Genomic DNA, 20,139 nt, shown 5'->3' with positions numbered 1-20,139 from the left:
CCATACAAATAGTAACCAAGAGAGCAGGAGTAATTATATGTGTATCAAACAAGCAGATTTTAAGCCAAAAATTGTCACAAGAGACAAAGAAGGATATTATGTAATATTAGGGGATCAATTTACCAGGAAAACATAACATGTATAAATATATATGCACCTAATAGCACAGCACCCAAATATATGAAGCACACACTGATAGAATTGAAGAAAAAAAAAAAAGTAACAAAGTAATAGAAGGCCATTTCAATATGCAACTTTTAATCATGGATAGAACAACCAGACAGAAGATCAGTAAAGAAACAGGGGTTTGAACAAAACTATAGACCTGGGTCTAACAAGATATATACAGAAAATTTCACTTAACAGCAGAATATATTCTTCTCAAGTATACACAGAACATTCCCAAGGATAGATTATATTTAGGCCACAAAACAAGCCTTACCAAATTTAAGAATATTGCAATCATACCAAATATCTTTTCTGACCACAATGGAATGAAACCCCTACCCCCAAAACAAACAAAAACCCCAAAAACAAAAACCCAGAAAAATGCAAATATGTGGAAACTAAACAATATATTTTTAAAAATTTTATTATTTTTTAAAGATTTATTTATTTTAGTGGGAGAGAGAGCATGAGTGAGGGGGGCAGAAGGAGAGAGAATCCTCAAGCAGATTCCCCACTGAGCAGGGAGCCCTGAGATCATGACCTGAGCTGAAATCAAGAGTCAGTTGCTCAACCAACTGAGCCACCCAGGTGCCCCCAAAATACACTTTTTTAAAATTTTAATTTAAAAAAAAATATTTATTTGAGAGAGAGAGAGCACGGGCAGGGCAGAGGGGCAGAGGGAAAGGGAGAAGCAGGCTTCCTGCTGAGCAGGGAGCCCCCTACGGGGCTCAATCCCAAGACCCTGGGATCATGACCTGAGCCAAAGCAGACACTTAACCTACTAAGCCACCCAGATGCCTCCCAACAATACATTTTTTATAAACCAATGAATGAAAGCAGAAATCATAAGGGAAATTAGAAAATGGCCTGAGACTAACGAAAATGGAAAGACAACATACAAAAACTTATCAGAGTCACCAAAAGCAGTACTACGAGGGACATTTATAGTGGTAAATGCCTCCATTAAAAAAAAAAAAAAAAAGATTGCAAATAAATATCTAACTTCGGACTTCAAGGAACTAGAAAAAGAACAAACTAAACCCAACATTAGCAGAAGGAAGAAAGTAATAAAGATTGGAGAAGAAATCAACAAGAGTTGTTTTTTGAAAAGATCAATAAAATTGATAAATTCCTTAGGTCGGCTAGGTAAGAAAAAAAAAAGATAGAAGACTCAAATAACAAAAAATAGTAATAAAAAGTATTACAATTGATGCCACAGAAATGAATAGGATCATGAGACTATAATGAAAAATTATATGCCTACATGTGGGAGAACCTAAAGGGAATAGGTTAAGTTCTAGAAGCATACAACTTAAGACTGAATCACAAAGAAATAGGAAATCTGTAAATAGTAAGAAGATTGAATCATTAACCAAAAACTCCTAGCAAAGCAGTGTTAGGACTGGATGGCTTCACTGATGTATAACACCAAACATTTAAAGAACTAACATCAATATCTCTCAAATTATTCCAAAAAATTTAAGCAGAGGGAATACTTCCAAATGCTTTTTTATGAGGCCAGCATTATCTGATACCAAGACCAGACAAAGATACTACAAGAAAAGAAAATGATAAGTCAATATCCCTGATGAGCATAGATGCAGAAATCCTGAACAAAATACTAGCTAATTGAATTCAACAACATATTAAAAGGATTATACACTGTGACAAAGTGGGATTTCTTTCTGGAATGTAAGGATTATTGAACATACGAAAATCATCAATGTAATTAATACACCACATTAAAGAATGAAGGACACTACCACATGTTCAGTCAATTGCTGCAGAGCAAGCATTTGACAAAATTCAACATTCTTTCATAGTGCAGACATACTTTGGAAATATTGTGGGTTTGCTTCCAGACCACCACAATAAAGCAAATATCACAATAAAGCAAGTCAATTTTTCTGCTTTTTTGGTGCATATACAATTTATGTTTATACTACACTGTAGTCTATTAAATATGCAATAATATTTCTAAAAAACAATGTACATATCTTAATTAAAAATACTTTAATGTTAAAATGTCAATCATCATTTGAACTTTCAGTAAATCATAATCTTTTTGCTGGTGGAGGGTCTTGCCTCAGTGTTGATGGGTGCTGACTGGTCAGGGTGAAGGTTGCTGAAGACTGGGGTGGCTTTGGCGATTTTTAAAAATAAGATGACTGTGAAGTTTGCTGCATTGTTTGACTCTTCCTTTCACAAATGATTTCCCTGTAGCATGTGATGCTCTTTGATAGCATTTTACCCACAATAGAACTTCTTTCAAAATTGGAGTCAATTCTCTCAAAAACCCTCCTGCTGCATTATCAGCTTGGTTTATGTAATATTCTAAATCTTTTGTTATTTTAACAATATACACACCATCTTCACTAGGAGTAGAAGAAACCACTTCTTTTGCTCACCCATAAGAAGCAACTCCTCATCCTTTCATATTTTATCATGAGATAGCAGTAATTCAGTCACACCTTCAGGATACACTTCTGATTCTAGTTCTCTTGCTATTTCCACCACATCTGCAGTTATTTCCTTCACTGAAGTCTTGAACCCTTCAGAGTCATCCATGAGAGTTAGAATCAACTTCTTCCAAACTCCTCTTGTTGATATTTTGATCTCTTCCGCAGAATCATGAAAGTTCTTAATTGCATCTACAAATTTCCTTTGCCAAGTTCCATCAGAGGAATTACTATCTATGGGAGCTACAAACTTACACAAGATTTTTTTTAAATAAGGCAGCTTAAAAGTGAAAATTACTCCTTGATCCATGGGCTGCAGAATGGATGTTGTGTTAGCAGGCATAGGAACAACATTCATCTCATTGTATGTCTTCATTGGAGCTAGAGTGTATTATGCTAAATGAAACACATCAGTCAGAGAAAGACAAATGTCATATAATTTCACTCATAAGTGGAATTTAAGAAACAAGACAGACTAACTTAGGGGAAGGGCGAAAAGGGAGAGAGGGAGGCAAACCATAAGAGATTCTTAACTGTAGAGAACAAACAGGGTTGATGGAGGGGACGTGGGCAGGGGATGTGCTATATGGATGATGGACATTAAGGAGGGCATTTGTTGTGATGAGCACTGGGTGTTAAATATAAGTGATGAATCACTAAATTCTACTCCTGAAACCAGTATTACACTATATGTTAACTAACGAATTTAAATAAAAATTGAAACTACAACAAAAAAGCTCTTGGGTGACCAGGCGCATTGTCAAAGAGCAATAATATTTTGAAAGAAATCTTTTTAATTTTTATTTTTAATTTTTAATTTTTTTTATTTTATTCTTATGTTAATCCCCATACATTACATCATTAGTTTTAGATGAAGTGTTCCATGATTCATTGTTTGTGCACAACACCCAGTGCTCCATGCAGAATGTGCCCTCCTCAATACCCACCACTAGGCTAACCCATCCTCCCACCCCCCTCCCCTCTAGAACCCTCAGTTTGTTTTTCAGAGTCTATCAGTCTCTCATGGTTCGTCTACCCCTCCGATTTCCCCCGCTTCATTCTTCCCCTCCCGCTACCTTCTTCTTCTTCTTCTTTTTTTTTTTTTTTTAACATATATTGCATTATTTGTTTCAGAGGTACAGATCTGAGATTCAACAGTCCTGCACAATTCACAGCGCTTACCAGAGCACACACCCTCCCCAGTGTCCATCACCCAGTCACCCCATCCCTCCCACCCCACCCCCCACTCCAACAACACTCAGTTTGTTTCCTACGATTAAGAATTCCTCATATCAGTGAGATCATATGACACATGTCTTTCTCTGTTTGACTTATTGAAAGAAATCTTTTATTCTTTACAGTAGGTCTCAACAGTGGGCTTAAGATAGTAAACCATATTGTAAACAGATGTGCTGTCATCCAGGCTTTGTTGTTCCATCTATAGAGCACAGGCAGAGTAGATTTAGTATACTTCTTAAGGGCCCTGGGGTTTTCAGAATGGTAAATGAGCATTGGTTTCCACTTAAAGTTGCCATCTGCATTAGCCCCTAATAAGAGAGTCAGCCTGTCCTCTGAAGATTGGGTGCCAGTCATTGACTTCTCTTCTCCAGCTATAAAAGTCCTAGATGACATCTTCTAATATAAGACTCTTTTGTCTACATTGAAAATCTGTTTGTTTAGTGTGGCCACCTTTATTATCTTAGCTAGATCTTCTGGATAACTTGCTGCAGCTTCTACATCAGCGCCTGTTGCTTCATCTTACACTTCTATGTTATGGAGATGGCTTCTTTCCTTAAACCTCATAAACCAACCTATTCTAGCTTCAAACTTTTCTTCTGCAGCTTCCTCACCTCTCTGTCTTCATGGAACTGAAAAGAGTTAGGGTCTTGTTCCGGATTGAGCTTTAGTTCAAAAAAATGTGACTGGTTTAATCTTGTATCCAGAGCACTAAAATGTTCTCCACATCAGCAATAAGGCTGTTTCTCTTTCTCATCATTTGTGTAGTTACTGGAATGGCACTTTTAATTTCCTTCAAAAATTTTTCCTTTGCATTTACAACTTGGTTAATTGGTGTGAGAGACCTCACTTTTGGCCTATCTAAAGTTTTAACATGCCTTCCTCAGTAAGCTTAATCATTTCTAGCTTTTGATTTAAAGTGAGAGACATGAATTTTCCTTTCATTTAAACACTTAGAAGCAATTGTAGGATTATTGATTGGCTTGATTTCAATATTGTTGTGTTTCAGGAAATAGAGAGGCCTGAATAGAAGGAGAGAGATGGAGGAATGGCTGGTCAGTGGAGCAGTCAGAACACACACAATATTTATTAAAGAAGTTCATTGTATTATATGGATGGATCATGGTGACCCAAAACAATTATAATAGTAATATCAAGGGCACTATTCATAGATCACCATAACAAATATAATAATCATAAACAATTTGAAATGTGATAATTACCAAAACGTGACAGACACAAAGTGAGTAAATGTTATGGGAAAATGGCACTGATAGATTTGCTCAATGCAGGGTGGCCACAAATCTTCAATTTATACAAAATGCGGTATTTGTGAAGTGTTATAAAGTGAAACACAATGAACTGAGGTGTGCCTATAAAATCACTCGACAAACTAGGAACAGAAGAAATTTCATCGACATAACAAAAATCATATATAGGAAGCCTACAGCTAACATCATATTCACTGGTTAGAAACTGAAATCTGTCCCTTTAAAATAAAAAAAAGCAAAGATTCCTACTCTTAGCCACTTCTATTCAATATAGTATTAGAAGTACAAGCCATAGAAATTAGGCAAGAAAAATAAATATAAAACATTTAAGTTGGAAAGAAAGAAGTAAAATAATCTACTTAACAGATGGCATGCTATTATGTGTAAAATCTCTAAAAATTACACACAAAAAACTATTAGAATGAATAAACAAATTCAGTGAAATTGCAGGACACAAAATCAACCTGCAAAAATCAGTTGTGTTTATACATCAACAATAAACAATCTGAAAAGAAAATTAAAACAATCCCATTTACATTAGCATCAAAAAATAATAAAATATATAAAAATGAACTTAACCAAGAGGTGGGAGACCTGTACTCTGAAAATTGTAAAGTAATCCTGAAAGTAAAGAAGATTAAAAGAAAAAAAAAAAAGAAAATGGAAAGAACTCCATCCTGCTTTTATGGAGTGGAAGACTTAAAATATTCATATTTTTTTCTTTTCTTTTTTATTATTGTTATTTTTTATTATTAACATATAATGTATTATTTGTTTCAGGGGTACAGGTCTGTGATTCATCAGCCTTACACAATACACGGCGCTCAACACAACACATACCCTCCCCAATGTCTATCACCCAGCCACCCCATCACCCCCTCGCTCCAGCAACCCTCAGTTTGTTTCCTGAGATTAAGAGTCTCTTATGGTTTGTCTCCCTCTCTGGTTTTGTCTTGTTTCATTTTTTCCTGTCTTCCCCTATGATCCTCTGCCTTGTTTATTAAATTCCACATATCAGTGAGATCATATGATAATTGTCTTTCTCTGACTGACTTATTTCACTTAGCATAATACCCTCTAGTTCCATCCATGTCATTGCAAATGGCAAGATATCATTTTTTTGATGGCTGTGAAATATTCCATTGTATATATATATACCACATCTTCTTTACCCATTCATCGTTTGATGGACATCTGGGCTCTTTCCATAGTTTGGCCATTGTGGACACTGCTGCTATAAACATAAAAAAAATTAAAAAAAAAACCAACACTTCATTTACATGCCATAAGATTTACCATAAGTGTAAAATTTAATAATTTTTCACCAATTCATAGAATTGTGCAACCATCACCACAGTCCAGTCTTAGAATATTTGCATCACTCTTGGGACACCTGGGTGGCTCAGTCGGTTAGGCAGCTGCCTTCGGCCCAGGTCATGATCCCGGGGTCCTGGGATCGAGTCCCACATCGGGCTCCTTGCTCAGCGGGGAACCTGCTTCTCCCTCTCTCTCCATCTGCTTGTGCTCTCTCTGTCAAATAAATAAAATCTTTAAAAAAAAAAAAAAGAATATTTGCATCACTCTATAAAGTTCCCTTAGGGACCTTTGTGATCAGTCCTTGTACCCAGCCCTAGGCAATTAGTGATGTGCTATCCATGTCTGTAGATTTGTCTTTTCTGGGAACTTCATAAATATGTGGTCTTTTGTGTCAGAATTCTTTCACTTAACATCATGTTTTTGAGGTTCCTTGATGTTGTGGAAAATATTGGTGGTTGGTTACTTTTTATTGTTTAATAGTATTTCATTGTGTAAATATATCATATTTTGTTTATCCATTACACAGTGGGTGGACATTAGGATTTTTTCCAGTTTAGGACTATTATGAATAATGCTTCTGTCAGATTCATGTGAAAGCCTTTGTATGGACACATGCTTTCATTTCTCTTATGCTAATACCTACGAGTAGAGTTGGTGACTCATATATGGTAGGTTTATTTTTAACTGTTTAAGAAATTGCAGGACTCTTCTGAAGTGGCCGTACTGTTTTGCATTTCCACCAGCCTTGTAGGAAGCTTTCAGTTTTTCTTCCTCAGTAACAGTTGATAATGTCAGCCTTCAAAAATATAGCCATTCTGTCAGAATGTAGTGGCATTTTATTGTGGTTTTCAATTTGCAATTCCTAAAAGACTAATGACATTGGGCATATTTTCATGTGTGTGTTAGTCATCTTACATCTTCTGTGGTGGAATGTCTATTAAAATCTTTCGCCCATTTAAAAAAAATATATACTACCCAAAGCCATTCATAGATTCAATGCAATCTCAAAATCACAATGGCTTGTGTGTGTGTCATTCTAAAATTCATATGAAATGTCGAGGGACCCTGAACAGCCAAAACAGTTTTGAGTAAGAAAAACAAAGCTGGAAGCCTGGCACTTCCTGATTTCAAAACTTTTACGAACCTACAGTAATCAAAGTAATCTGTTATTAGTGCAAAGACAGACATATAGACCAGTGGAACAGAATAAAGAGCCCAGAAATAAACCTTTACATATTCAGTCAAATGGATTTTTGATAAAGGCGCAAAGATTACATACTGGGAAACAGATGGTCTCTTTAAAAAATGGTGCTGGTAAAATGATTCACATGCAAGAAAAATGAAGTTTGACCCTTACTTTATGCCATATACAAAAATTAACTCAAAGTGATTAAAGACCTAATTGTAAGACCTGGAACTATAAATCTTCTAGAAGAAAACATAGGGGAAAATCTTCATGATGTGGGATTTTGCAATGATTTCTTGGATATGACACCAAATGCCCAGGCAACAAAAGTAAAGATTCATGAATGAGACTACATCAAATTTTTAAATTTATGCACAACCAGAAACAATCAACAGAGTGAAAATGTAACTGTCAGAATGAAAGAAAAAAAAGGAAAATATATCTATTAAAGGGTTTATATTCAAATATATAAACAACTGCTAAAACTCAACATAAAAATGTAACTTGATTAAAAAGTGAGCAAAGAACTTGAATAGACATTTTCCAAAATAGATACAGAAATGACTGACAAGCATATGAAAAGATGTTCAACATCACTAATGACCAGGGAAATGCAAATCAAAATTATAATGAGATGTCACCTCACAACTGTTAGGATGTTAGGACCATTATTTAAAAAAAAAGATAACAAATGATGTTGGGGATATGGAGAAATTTGGAACCCTTTGTGCACTGTTGATGGCAATGTGAAATGATGCAGTCACTGAAAAATTCTATACAGGTTTCTGAAAAACTTAAAAAAATAACATTACCATACGATCCAGCAAACCCACTTCTGGGTATATATCCAGAATTGAAAACAGGGTCATGAAGAGATATTTTTACAGCCATGTTCATTGTTTATTGCAACATTACTCACAATAGCCAAAAGGTGGAAGCAACCTAAATGTCTGTTACAGATGAACGGATGATGAAAATTGTGTGTGTATGTGTATTAAACATCATGATTTTATTCAGCTTTAAAAAAGAAAATTCTGTCGTATACTACAACATGGATGAACGCTGACATTATGCTAAGTGAAATAAGCTAGTCACAAAAAGATAACAATTACATGATTACATCTATAGGTGGTACCTAAAGTATTCAGACTCTTAGAAACAGAAAATAGAGTGGTGTTTCAGGGGATTAAAGGAAGGCGGGAAAAGGAAGTTTTTTTTTTAAGATTTTATTTATTTATTTGACAGAGAGAGACACAGTGAGAGAGGGAACACAAGCAGGGGGAGTGGGAGAGGGACAAGCAGGCTCCCCGCGGAGCAGGGAGCCTGTTGCGGGACTCGATCCCAGGACCCTGGGATTATGACCTGAGCCGAAGGCAGACGCTTAACGACTGAGCCACCCAGTCGCCCCGAAAAGGAAGCTGTTTAATGGATACAGTGTTTCAGTTTTGCAAAATGAGAAAGTTCTAGGTTATCTGTCGCCCGCACAATATACATATAGTTAACACTATATATAGTGTTAACACTACTGTATATTTAACATGAAATTTACCATCTTAGCAATTTTAAGTACTTTTTTTTTTTTTTAAAGATTTTATTTATTTGCGAGAGAGAGAATGAGAGACAGAGAGCATGAGAGGGAGGAGGGTCAGAGGGAGAAGCAGACTCCCCGCCGAGCAGGGAGCCCGATGTGGGACTCGATCCAGGGACTCCAGGATCATGACCTGAGCCGAAGGCAGTCGCTTAACCGACTGAGCCACCCAGGCGCCCAATTTTAAGTACTTTTACCACAATAAAAAAGTACCTGTAAATAAAAACCACTCATACCATTTTGTCAACAAAATTATTAACTTAGAGTTACAACTTCCTTTTAAGTTGTAAATGTAATTATATTCTTTTAAGAACAAGTTTCTGACCCAGGTTTTGGTTACACTTAATGGAATTTTAAGGAGGCACGCATTTGGATTTCTGATATGGGAGAAACCACAGATTGTGAATCTGTATACATCAAATCAACTTGTTTTGTTGTGTCTTACTGTCTTACATAAAGCCAGGATAACATATTTGCCTTAAGTCTGGGTGTGTGGTTAAAATGTTCTGACTTAAAATATAGACATACAGAAAGCTTATTCTGAGAGGCAATTTGGGGCCCTTCTAATGGACAGGGGGGTTTTCTATAGATGTGGACTTGTGATTTTTGAGGAGTGACTCTCTGGATAGCAGCAGTGAATAGCAGCAGTCTTTATTTAAACTTGGTTAATAATTTTCTTGAGCAATGCTGGGGAGACTAGTTATTTCCCGGAATTGTTTCAAATATATAATTCAGAGAGGAAAGTATAACTCTTTTTCTTCTCAATTCTTTTATTTTTTTTATTGATTGAAATTTCTTCTTTGAGAAATGCTAACATGTTTCCTCTTTCAACAAATACAAAGGGAAAAAAAAATCAAGTAAAAGAAATTTCCAAATCATGCAGGACTTGTGGGACAAGTCTTTTTTGGTTTGAACCACAGGTAATAATAATACTGCTCTTAGTTTCTTTGTCTTGTCTGTGGTTTATTCTGTGGAGTAAGTCAGGAAAGGAGGTAGAAAAGGGAGAAATGGAATGTGTATGACTGAACTGGGTTTGAGTAGATACCATTTTAGGCTTTATCCTGTCCCATTTAGTCAAGTAATGAAATCTATCAGAAAAGAAGAATTTTAGTACTGGTTCTGTCATGAAGTACTATGACTAGGTATTTTTTCTGAGAGGAACTTCAAAATCTCTTTATCTAATGTCCATTGCATTCAGCTTTCATATTTATTAAAACTACTGAGTTAATTAAATTCTAAGTGTCTTACTTAATTATTTTGCATATGTTATGGTGTTAGAGGGTTTCTTTTTTTTTTTAAGATTTTATTTATTTATTTTGGGGTGGGGAGAGAGAGAGAAAACAAACACAAGTGGGGGGAGTGGCAGGCAGAAGAAGAAGCAGGTTCCCTGCTGAGTAAGGATCCTGATGCAGGACCCTGGGATCATGACCTGAGCTGAAAGCAGACACTAAATCGACTGAGCCACCCAGGCATCCCAGAAGGTTTCTTTTTATAAGCTGATATATCACTGTTTATCAAATTTATCACTTTTGTTTGTAGTCCCATGAGGACTGGGGCTAACTGGCTTGTTTATAGTTATCTCCTCAAAGGTATCATGGTACTTGGAACATAGCTTATGTTCAATAAATATTTTTAAGAATAAATACATGAATGAATCATAAGTGAATCAGGAGAATAATCCTTTCTACCCTGATTAAGACTTATAGATAGGAATACAAATCTAACAAACCCTCTGGGAACCAAATAGCAACTTAAATTTCAAAAGTTTGTATCAAAATATTTTTGAATGAGAGTGAGTTCATTTATGGTCAATTGTTCTTTCATTTATAAAATGAAGATGTAGAAAAGCTCATTCTTTTAAATTTAAATTCAATTAGCCAACATATAGTACATCATTTATTTCAGATGTGGAGTTCAATAATTCATCTATTGCATATAACACCCAGCGCTCATCATATCATGTGCCCTCTTTAACGCCCATCACCCAATTACCCCATCCTTCCAACCACCTCCCCTGCATTAACCCTGTTTGTTTCCTATAGTTAAAAGTCTCTCATGGTTTGTCTCCCTCTCTGATGACTTTCCATTCAGTTTTCCCTCCCTCCTCTGATGAGCCTCTCCACTGTTCCTTATATTCCACCTATGAGTGAAATCATACAATAATTGCTTTTCTCTGATTGAGTTATTTTGCTTAGCATAATACCCTCCAGTTCCATCCACAACAATGTAAAAGGTCAGCATTCATCCTTTTTCATGGCTGAGTAATATTCCACTGTATATATATATACAACATCTTCTTTATCCATTCATCTGTTGATGGATATCTGGGTTCTTTCCATAGTTTGGCAATTGTGGACATCGGTGCTATAAACATTGGGGTGCAGGTGCCCCTTCAGATCACTACATTTGTGTCTTTGGGGTAAATACTTAGTAGCGCAATTGCTGGGTTGTAGGGTAGCTCATTTTTAACTTCTTGAGGAACCTCCATACTGTTTCCCAGATGGTCTGTACCAGCTTGCATTCCCACCAACAGTGTAAGAGGGTTGCCCTTTCTCTGCATCCTTGCCAACATTTGTTGTTTCCTGACTTGCTAATTTTAGCCATTTTGACTGGTGTGAGGTGGTATCTCATTGTGGTTTTTGATTGGTATTTTCCTGATGCCAAGTGAGGTGGAGCATTTTTTTTATGTGTCTGTTGGCCACTTATATGTATTCCTTGGAGAAATGTCTGTTCATGTCTTCTGCCCATTTCTTGACTGGATTCTTGGTTTTTTGGGTATTGAACTTGATAAGTTCTTTATAGATCTTGGATACTAGCCCTTTATCTTATATGTCACTTGCATATATCTTCTCCCACTCCATAGGTTGCCTTTGGACTGTTTCCTTTGCTGTGCAGAAGCTTTTTATCTTGATGAAGTCCCAATAGATCATTTTTGCCTTTGTTTCCCTTGCCTTTGGAGACATGTCTAGCAAGAAGTTGTTGCAGCTGTGGTCACAGAAGTTGCTGCCTGTGTTCTCCTCAAGGATTTTGATGGATTCCTGTCTCACATTTAGGTCCTTCATCCATTTTGAGTCTATTTTTATGTATGGTGTAAGGAAATGGTCCAGTTTCATTCTTCTGTATGTGGCTGTCCAATTTTCCCAACACCATCTGTTTAAGAGACTGACCTTTTTCCATTGGATATTCTTTCCTGCTTTGTTGAAGATTAATTGATCATAGAGTTGAGGATCCAATTCTGGGTTCTATTTCTGTTCCATGGATCTATGTGTCTGTTTTTGTGCCAGTGCCATACTGTCTTGATGATGACAGCTTTGTAATAGAGCTTGAAGTCTGGGATTGTGATGCCACCAGCTTTGGTTTTCTTTTTCAACATTCCTCTGGCTATTCAGGTTCTTTTCTGGTTCCATACAAATTTTATGTTTATTTGTTCCAGCTCTGTGAGAAATGTCAATGTTATTTTGATAGAGATTGCATTGAATGTGTCGATTGCTCTGGGTAGCATAGACTTTTTAACAGTATTTATTCTTCCAGTCCATGAGCATGAAATATTTTTCCATTTCTTTGTGTCTTCCTTAGTTTCTTTCATAAGTGTTCTATAGCTTTTAGGGTACAGATCCTTTACCTCTTTGGTTAGGTTTATTCCTAGGTATCTTATTGTTTTTGATACAATTGTAAATGGGATCAATTCCTTAATTTCTCTTTCTTCTGTCTCATTGTTAGTGTATAGAAATGCAACTGATAGAAAAGCTAATTATAAATGAAGATTCAAGATCTGAGGGTGCCAGCTGAAGGCTACATACAGAACACTGATTGTGAAATGCTAGAAACTTATTACAAAGCAAAAGTCATTAAGATAAACATTCAAACTGAATATGTACTTCTGGCTGACAGAGGTAAAAAAAAATCTGTTTACTATTGCTAGTTTCTTCTAAGTTTGATTTGTAACAGCTCTAGTTCCTTGCTATCAAAGAGGCATGAGGAGGGTGAATAGAGGTGATACCAACTTATTGGGTTTATCATACTACCTCGATTTGGCAAGCTTAAATGGTTCTGGAAGACCAAGTATGGATTCTTTGTTAGCTTAACCAAATCCAATTTAAATTACTCATTGTCTACATTACTCTTCAAAACTGAAAGCTGATCATATAAGGCCAACTTTGCCCAACAAGAAAATAGAGGTTCTCAGCTATTGACAGTTCAACTAGGAGGTGCCATGTGCAAGATACAAAGGATCCTTTTGTGTTTTTTTAAGTTTATTTATTTATTTATTTGAGAGAGAAAGAGAGTGAGCACAAGAATGTGAATGGGGGGAGAGGCAGCGGGAAAAAGGACAGAGAGAATCTTAAGCAGGCTCCACACCCAGTGCAGAGCCTGATGCAGGGCTTGATCTCAAAACCCTGAGATCCTGACCTGAGCTGAAATCAAGAGTTGGATGCTTAACCAACTGAGCCACCCAGGCACTCCTACAAAGAATTCTTATAAACACAATTCCTGCCCTAAAAAAGTTTAGAATTTAGTGATATGATAAGGTTATGTGCATAGCAATGTAACAGTAAGGTGAAGGGGTGAGCCTCAAAACTAAAATAGTAGATAACTTTGAATTGTACTGTAGTCAAAAGTCTGGAGTTCAAGCAGTTTGGAAAGGTTTCAGAATGGAGGAAGAGCTGGTGGTATTCCACTAAATGTGGGTAATCTATGTTTTAACTAGAGAAGTCTGTGTAAAACAAAAACAAAAATTCTCCCTTTTTCCTTTCTCCAACCACTCCTCTACCAGAAAATCAAACCATACCCAAATCTTACTACATATAATATCTTGAAAAGATTCTTAAAATTAAAAAATATATATCTGTGAGAATATTTTTATATTCATGATATAGAAAACAAAAAAGTGATAAAAAATTTCATGTCATTGGGTTTCTTGGCTAAAATTTACTTTTTCCCCCCAAATTCATGTACAGTATTACATATTCTAGCCTGTCTTCTGCCAGTGAATGCCTTAATATGTATCTTCTTCCTTGGAATTTTTCATTAGAATTTTTATCATAATTATACTTGTGAAGTTGCCCTTTTTATCACACTGATTAATAAAATGTAACTACCTCATTTTTACTGAGTTAAAATAATTTTGATATGTATCATTTTTGATAGGAAAATATTTTATATCAAATATGCTGCAAAACAGAAAAAGCAAATGGTTCAAGATCCTACTTATCTCTAATTATACTTTACTTTTATGGAATTGGAACATGCTTCAATTACTAATCAATTAATGTTAATAATTTATTGAGGAACAATTATAGAAAGTAGGTTAAGGTAATATGAGTTAATAAATACATATCAAATTCCAATGCCCCAAAGCCTAAATTTGTCAAGAGAAGAAACTAGGACCTTTCTGTTCAGCTGTTTTAACTGAGCTATTTAGAATTAGAATACAGTCTAGGGATAGGACAACAAACAGAATTATCTATAAAAGGTTCATACAGGTATCAGGACTGTAGGGAACAGAGCAATCTGCAATGAAAGAGGCCAGGGTAAGGAAGGGGGAGAAAAAGCCATAGGTCAAAGCCCCAGAATGGAAGAGTGAATTGGGACTTACAAGGAAGAATTTACTATCTGATGGTACCTTCTCATTTCTTCTTTTCTAATCTAGTTGTGTCATAGGTGATTCTGAGATTTCAAGGCACATTTCAAGGGTATGTTTCAAGTTTTCTTTAGTATTTTAAAAATCCATTCTAAGAAACTATGTTGAATAAATCCTGAATGTTTGGTTTACTATTAGTTATTGGGTAAAAAATAAATGACAGTGAAGGAGAGATAGGCCTTTTGGTAGCCCATATATTACCTTTATGACGGTTAGAAAAAAAGAGCCTCTTCCACCTAGACTGGTGAGCAGAGTGTATTAGAGTTTTCCAAAGAAACGGGACAAACAGGATGTATATATGTGGATACATAGATTTACTTTAAGGAACTAGTTCACACCGGTATAAAAGGCATGGTGAGTCCAGAATCTGATGTGGCAGACTGGAAACTCAGGGAAAAATTACAGTTCAGGTCAAAAGGCCAGTCTGCTGGTAAAATTTCTTCTTTTGGGGTGTGGTGAGTCTTTGTTCTATTGACTGATTCGATGAGACCCACTGATACTATGAAGGGCAATCTGCTTTACTCAAAATCCATTGATTTAAATGTTAATCTTATCCAATAAAACACCTTCACAGAAACATCCAGAATAATGTTTGACCAAATATTTGGGCACCATGACTCAGCCAACTTGATGCATGAAATGAACCATCATCACACACAGAGCATAGGCTGAATTTGAGCTCACCTTCACTCACTTTGTCAGACACACCATTTCAGGCCATATGCCAGTACCTGTGGGGACCATACCCAGATCATTTTGTAATTAGTAGACTGATCAATGGCCAGAAGGCTTTGCAGCTGGTCATGACCCACTGCTCCTTCCAGAGAGGAGGAGCTGGACTTTGATAAATGTGACTAGTTCACATAAGCAGAATAGACTAGGGTTGGTCACGGGGTACTTATAATTCTGGATTTTAATTTGGACTCTGCCACTGACTTGTGGGATGTTGAGTGAATCACTTTACTTCTCTGGGTCTGGATTTTCTTACTTGAAAACTAGGGGTTTATAACTTGAAATGTTGCTTCCATATCTGACATGATGCCTCAAACAGGTTGTCCTTGACATAGTCAATTCTGGTCCTTAACTGACATTGGTAATGATTAGGAAAGGATTCTTTTATTGAAATTATATATGAACAAAAGCTCTTTCTTACTTGTTTTCTAAACTATTTGATGCTCTTCTGGATTTAAAGGACAATTTGCACATGAGACCATCAGCAATTAATGTGAAGAATTTGGGGGAAATATTTATCCTTAGGTGAAGAAATGATTTCATAAAGTAATTTTATCAAATGTAAAGAGAATTGAATAAGGCCCAGGTTCTGCTTCTGATAAAAAGTGCAATATATACCTCCTTTCTTAGATCAGAATCAATTAAATTTTAAGATTTAGCTCTTGAAATTCAATGGAGCTGTGAAATAATACTTTGCATTTTTAATACACAATTCATTTGAAGTCACTTTGGAATACAAATAATAATCAGGAAGAGCAATGTTATTTTCTTTTTCCTCATCTGTAGTTTTTTCTGGAAACCTGATTGCATATTGGGATTCTCCTTGGTCCATCGATGCTTCTTGATGGATCATATTACATTTCCTTCTCACATTGCTTAAAATGTTTTAGAGAAAATAACTATTCATACGCCTGATAATTCAGTTGAGATAAAACAAGTATAGCCTTTTACGCAACCTCACCTTACCAGAATATACCATGCTATACACAATGTGAATGATTGTGTGGAAAATATTTGGAGCTTTAAGGTTCTGTCAAGTATTTTAAAGAACTTTATAATGAGTTTGTCATGAATTTCAGAAAAAAATTGATCCAAAAAGACTGAATAAGGTAAGACTTTTAAGGGCATATATGTTTTTACAAACATACAGAACTGTTAACACCCAAATGTGTGCTGCACCTTTTAGCACTAGACTTAGGAAGCTGATAAACTGATTTCCATAGGGTTGCCACTGCTCAGAGCATTTTTGGAACTCCATTCATGGAATTGATTTTAGAGCTAGTTTATGAACCACACAAGGAAATTAGTTTTACTACTTTATTGTCACACCTCATATATTTCCATTCTCACGTTCCTCACAGTTGGGTATCTTCCCTATCTCAGACGGATTTTGCATTTTCCCCATTTCATACTGTCCTTGCAAATACATCTCCCAAAGAACGAATGTTTGCTGTAGACATATTCACAGCTATATGCAAGTAGATAAAATATGGTGCAAACTCAAATACAAAACATGGTACATTACCTGACAGAGTACTCTATTATACAAAATATTTTCTCTAATTCAAGTGGACAGAAACTCATTTTTCTAAGTTTAAAGCCCACAGCAGAATTTGTGTGTTTACATTGTTTTAACCTGTTGGCTTGGATGTCTGCTCCTAAGAAAATCTAATTTTCTCTAAAACATTAACAAAAAAAGATTAAAACCCAGTTGTTTATTGAAAATATCATTGGAAAGTGTACATTTGAATATAAGTGTTGTTAAAATGTAGAAATAAAATATTTTAATTACACGAATAAGTGAAGAAATATGGTTATGTGAGATAATCTTTAGTAGTAAGTTTTCTTATTCTAACTTTGCTTTTCCTAGAGTCTTTTTCAAAAATTTCTTAGTAGATTTACAAAGAACAAAAACCGTCAGGAGAGAGAAATGCCAACTGTTTTAGTTTATACATATCGAGGCTGTGTATTTCCCTGTCTTTGGTTCACTGAGGCAATATCACAGCATGGCCTCTGGATAAAACAAGCAAAAGATAACACCGAATACACCAAACTAGAGTAGGTCAATTAAAAAAAACTTATTAACAAGCAGTTAAAGCTCAGTAGTTTTTTCTTTGTGTGAGTTTGTGTACAGTAGTGAATGGAGAGTTTAGCATGTTGGACCTATTCTTTCCCCAGGTGTCATTTACTGGAAATGCCTGAGGAACCTTGGAGAAGAATCAGAAGCAGCTGAATGGTTATAGATTTGCCCTGTGTTACAAATGAATAGATTTTCTCACTGAAATGAGTCTAATTTTGTATCTAGTTAGAAGAAAAAAAAAAGATCTTGATATCAATGCACCAAACCATAAAGCAATGACTATGAAAATGGCGCATCAAAGGCAGGACCTATTGTGGAAGTGAACTAAGGCGAAAGCTTTATTAATAATGGGTCAATCCTATGGTGAGCCTGGGTGGGTAAACTGCTATCTGGAAGTAGACTGTTCACTCATGTGAAGTGAATTAAGGCTTCCTGGGCACTAGGGTACTATTAGGTGCATTGAAAGAACTGATTTAGTATGGGTATCCTGGTGCCCTTTCACACCCGGCATCTCTATAGGATTGGGCATAATGAAATTATATGGTGCCAAGAAGCCAGTCCTTACAAATTTTAGACAGTAGCCCAGTGGTGGGGACTCATGGTAGTTAAATCAGCTGGGGTGCTTCTCTAGTCATAGCAGAAATTTCATCTTTAGTCTCCGTAAAGCAAAGAAATTAGAGCAAACAGATCATCCCTGATGACAAGTCACCCAAACCTTTCTTTTATGTGTTATTACGTGATTTTTGCAAGTTCTCTTTTTGCTTGGGAAAGGAGAGGAGAGAAAAACCAGACTTCCTTCATTCCTTCAAGCACAGAACCAGGGAAGAAGTTGACACCTAATAAAGACAACTCTTAAACATTTTTTTTTTCCTCATCATTGGCTACTTAGAAAGAAAGAAAAAATAGCCAGATAAAAAGGAAGCAGCAAAGCTTCATAAAAATAGAGGATCATAGTCTTAAATCCTGTCCCCACTGTCCATCTATGAATTAGGTAGAACATGCTCTATCTAACAAAGCTGGTTATATTTGAAAATAAATTATTTAGACTACATATCTGTTCTATTTTTTTTTTTTTTTTGTAGCAGGAGTCGTAGAAATAGGTTGAATTAGTTATGAAAGAAGTAAGTGCTTTAATTGGTGGTTTGCATAGTTGGATGATATTAGTACTGTTTGTGATTTTTATTCTTTTTTAAAATACAGTTTAAAATTTACTGAGCTGTTAATTCCAAAGGCTTTCTGAGATGTTGTAACTGGAGGTGAACCAAGATTCATTTGGAGTCCTGCTTATAAAATTGGATACCTTTGAGTTTTAGGATTGACTATAAAACAACATACAAATACATATAATTTTACTCAGCAATTAGATGGCCCAACCAAGTAAGAACGCTCTGTTGAATCTAAGAAAATTATACTGGCATTAGTTTGCTTTCTAATCTGATAGGCCTTTGTCCATCTAATTCCATGGTTTTATGTATGACTTTTTATGAATATGAAGCTTATTTCTCAAACTAAAGCAGTTTAAATGATTATCATTAAATGATTCCTCTTTGAGCAAGGAAAACTTAGCATTTATTCTGCTCATCCTTGAAATATAGTAGAAGCCAAACTGTTATAAAATTATGTTGCCTGAAATACAAAATGAACACGTTGGGTTCTTTAAAACTGAGGTATGTTAGGAGTAATCATCTTGATTTTCTGCTAAGCACCAGTCATGCTAATTTCTGCCATCAACAAATTTGATTAAATTCAAAGAGGGTAAACATTTTTTTCCCTAACTTGCAACATTCCTAATGTTTAGAAACAGAAAATTTGTTAACCAGAAATGGGCTTTCTTAATGTGAAATTGCAACTATATCTTTTAAAAAACCCAAAATGAAACAAAATGTATTTTCTCACATTTCCTTTTATTTCCAGGCAAAGTGAGAGTGATGCTGCTCATTGCCTTTTACTTTGAGTTTTTTGTTCAGATAAGATAGCTAGTCTACTTAGACCCAGGGATAATTTCATCCCTCCCATCCAAATCATTTTAAAGTATAAGACCAGTGCCAAAACATCTGGTCTGGAAAGTTAAAAAAAAATAATTTCAGATGCTTGTTAAATCTGAATAAGTTGACCAAATATTTGGTATTATTTTGAAAATCGATGTTAATTTTACAACATTTCAGTCTCACATTTTTCCTTATTCTGTTTTCAAAACCAAAAATATGTATTACTCAATTAGTGGTCATTTAGAAAACAATACGCCGGAAGACCTGTATCTGGGATACCCTGACATGCGCTGATGTTCAGTGAGAAGCTGCTGTGAGAGGCTCACTGAGGTGCTCTTGAAGACTGGATGTGGAAGACAGTCTCTGGAATTAAATTATTTGGGACTCCCAGAGCCTTTCTATTGCCCTGCAGTAGATACAGAGAAGAAATCTTCCAGCTAAATGTTCTCAAATGACGCCCATAGATAATTTAA

The sequence above is a fragment of the Mirounga leonina genome, unplaced genomic scaffold (genome assembly GCF_011800145.1).
Source record: "Mirounga leonina isolate KUSES-001 unplaced genomic scaffold, KU_Mleo_1.0 Mir_115, whole genome shotgun sequence".
NCBI lineage: Eukaryota > Metazoa > Chordata > Mammalia > Carnivora > Phocidae > Mirounga > Mirounga leonina.
The sequence above is the reverse complement of the archived record's forward strand: the minus strand, read 5'-3'. Positions refer to the sequence as shown.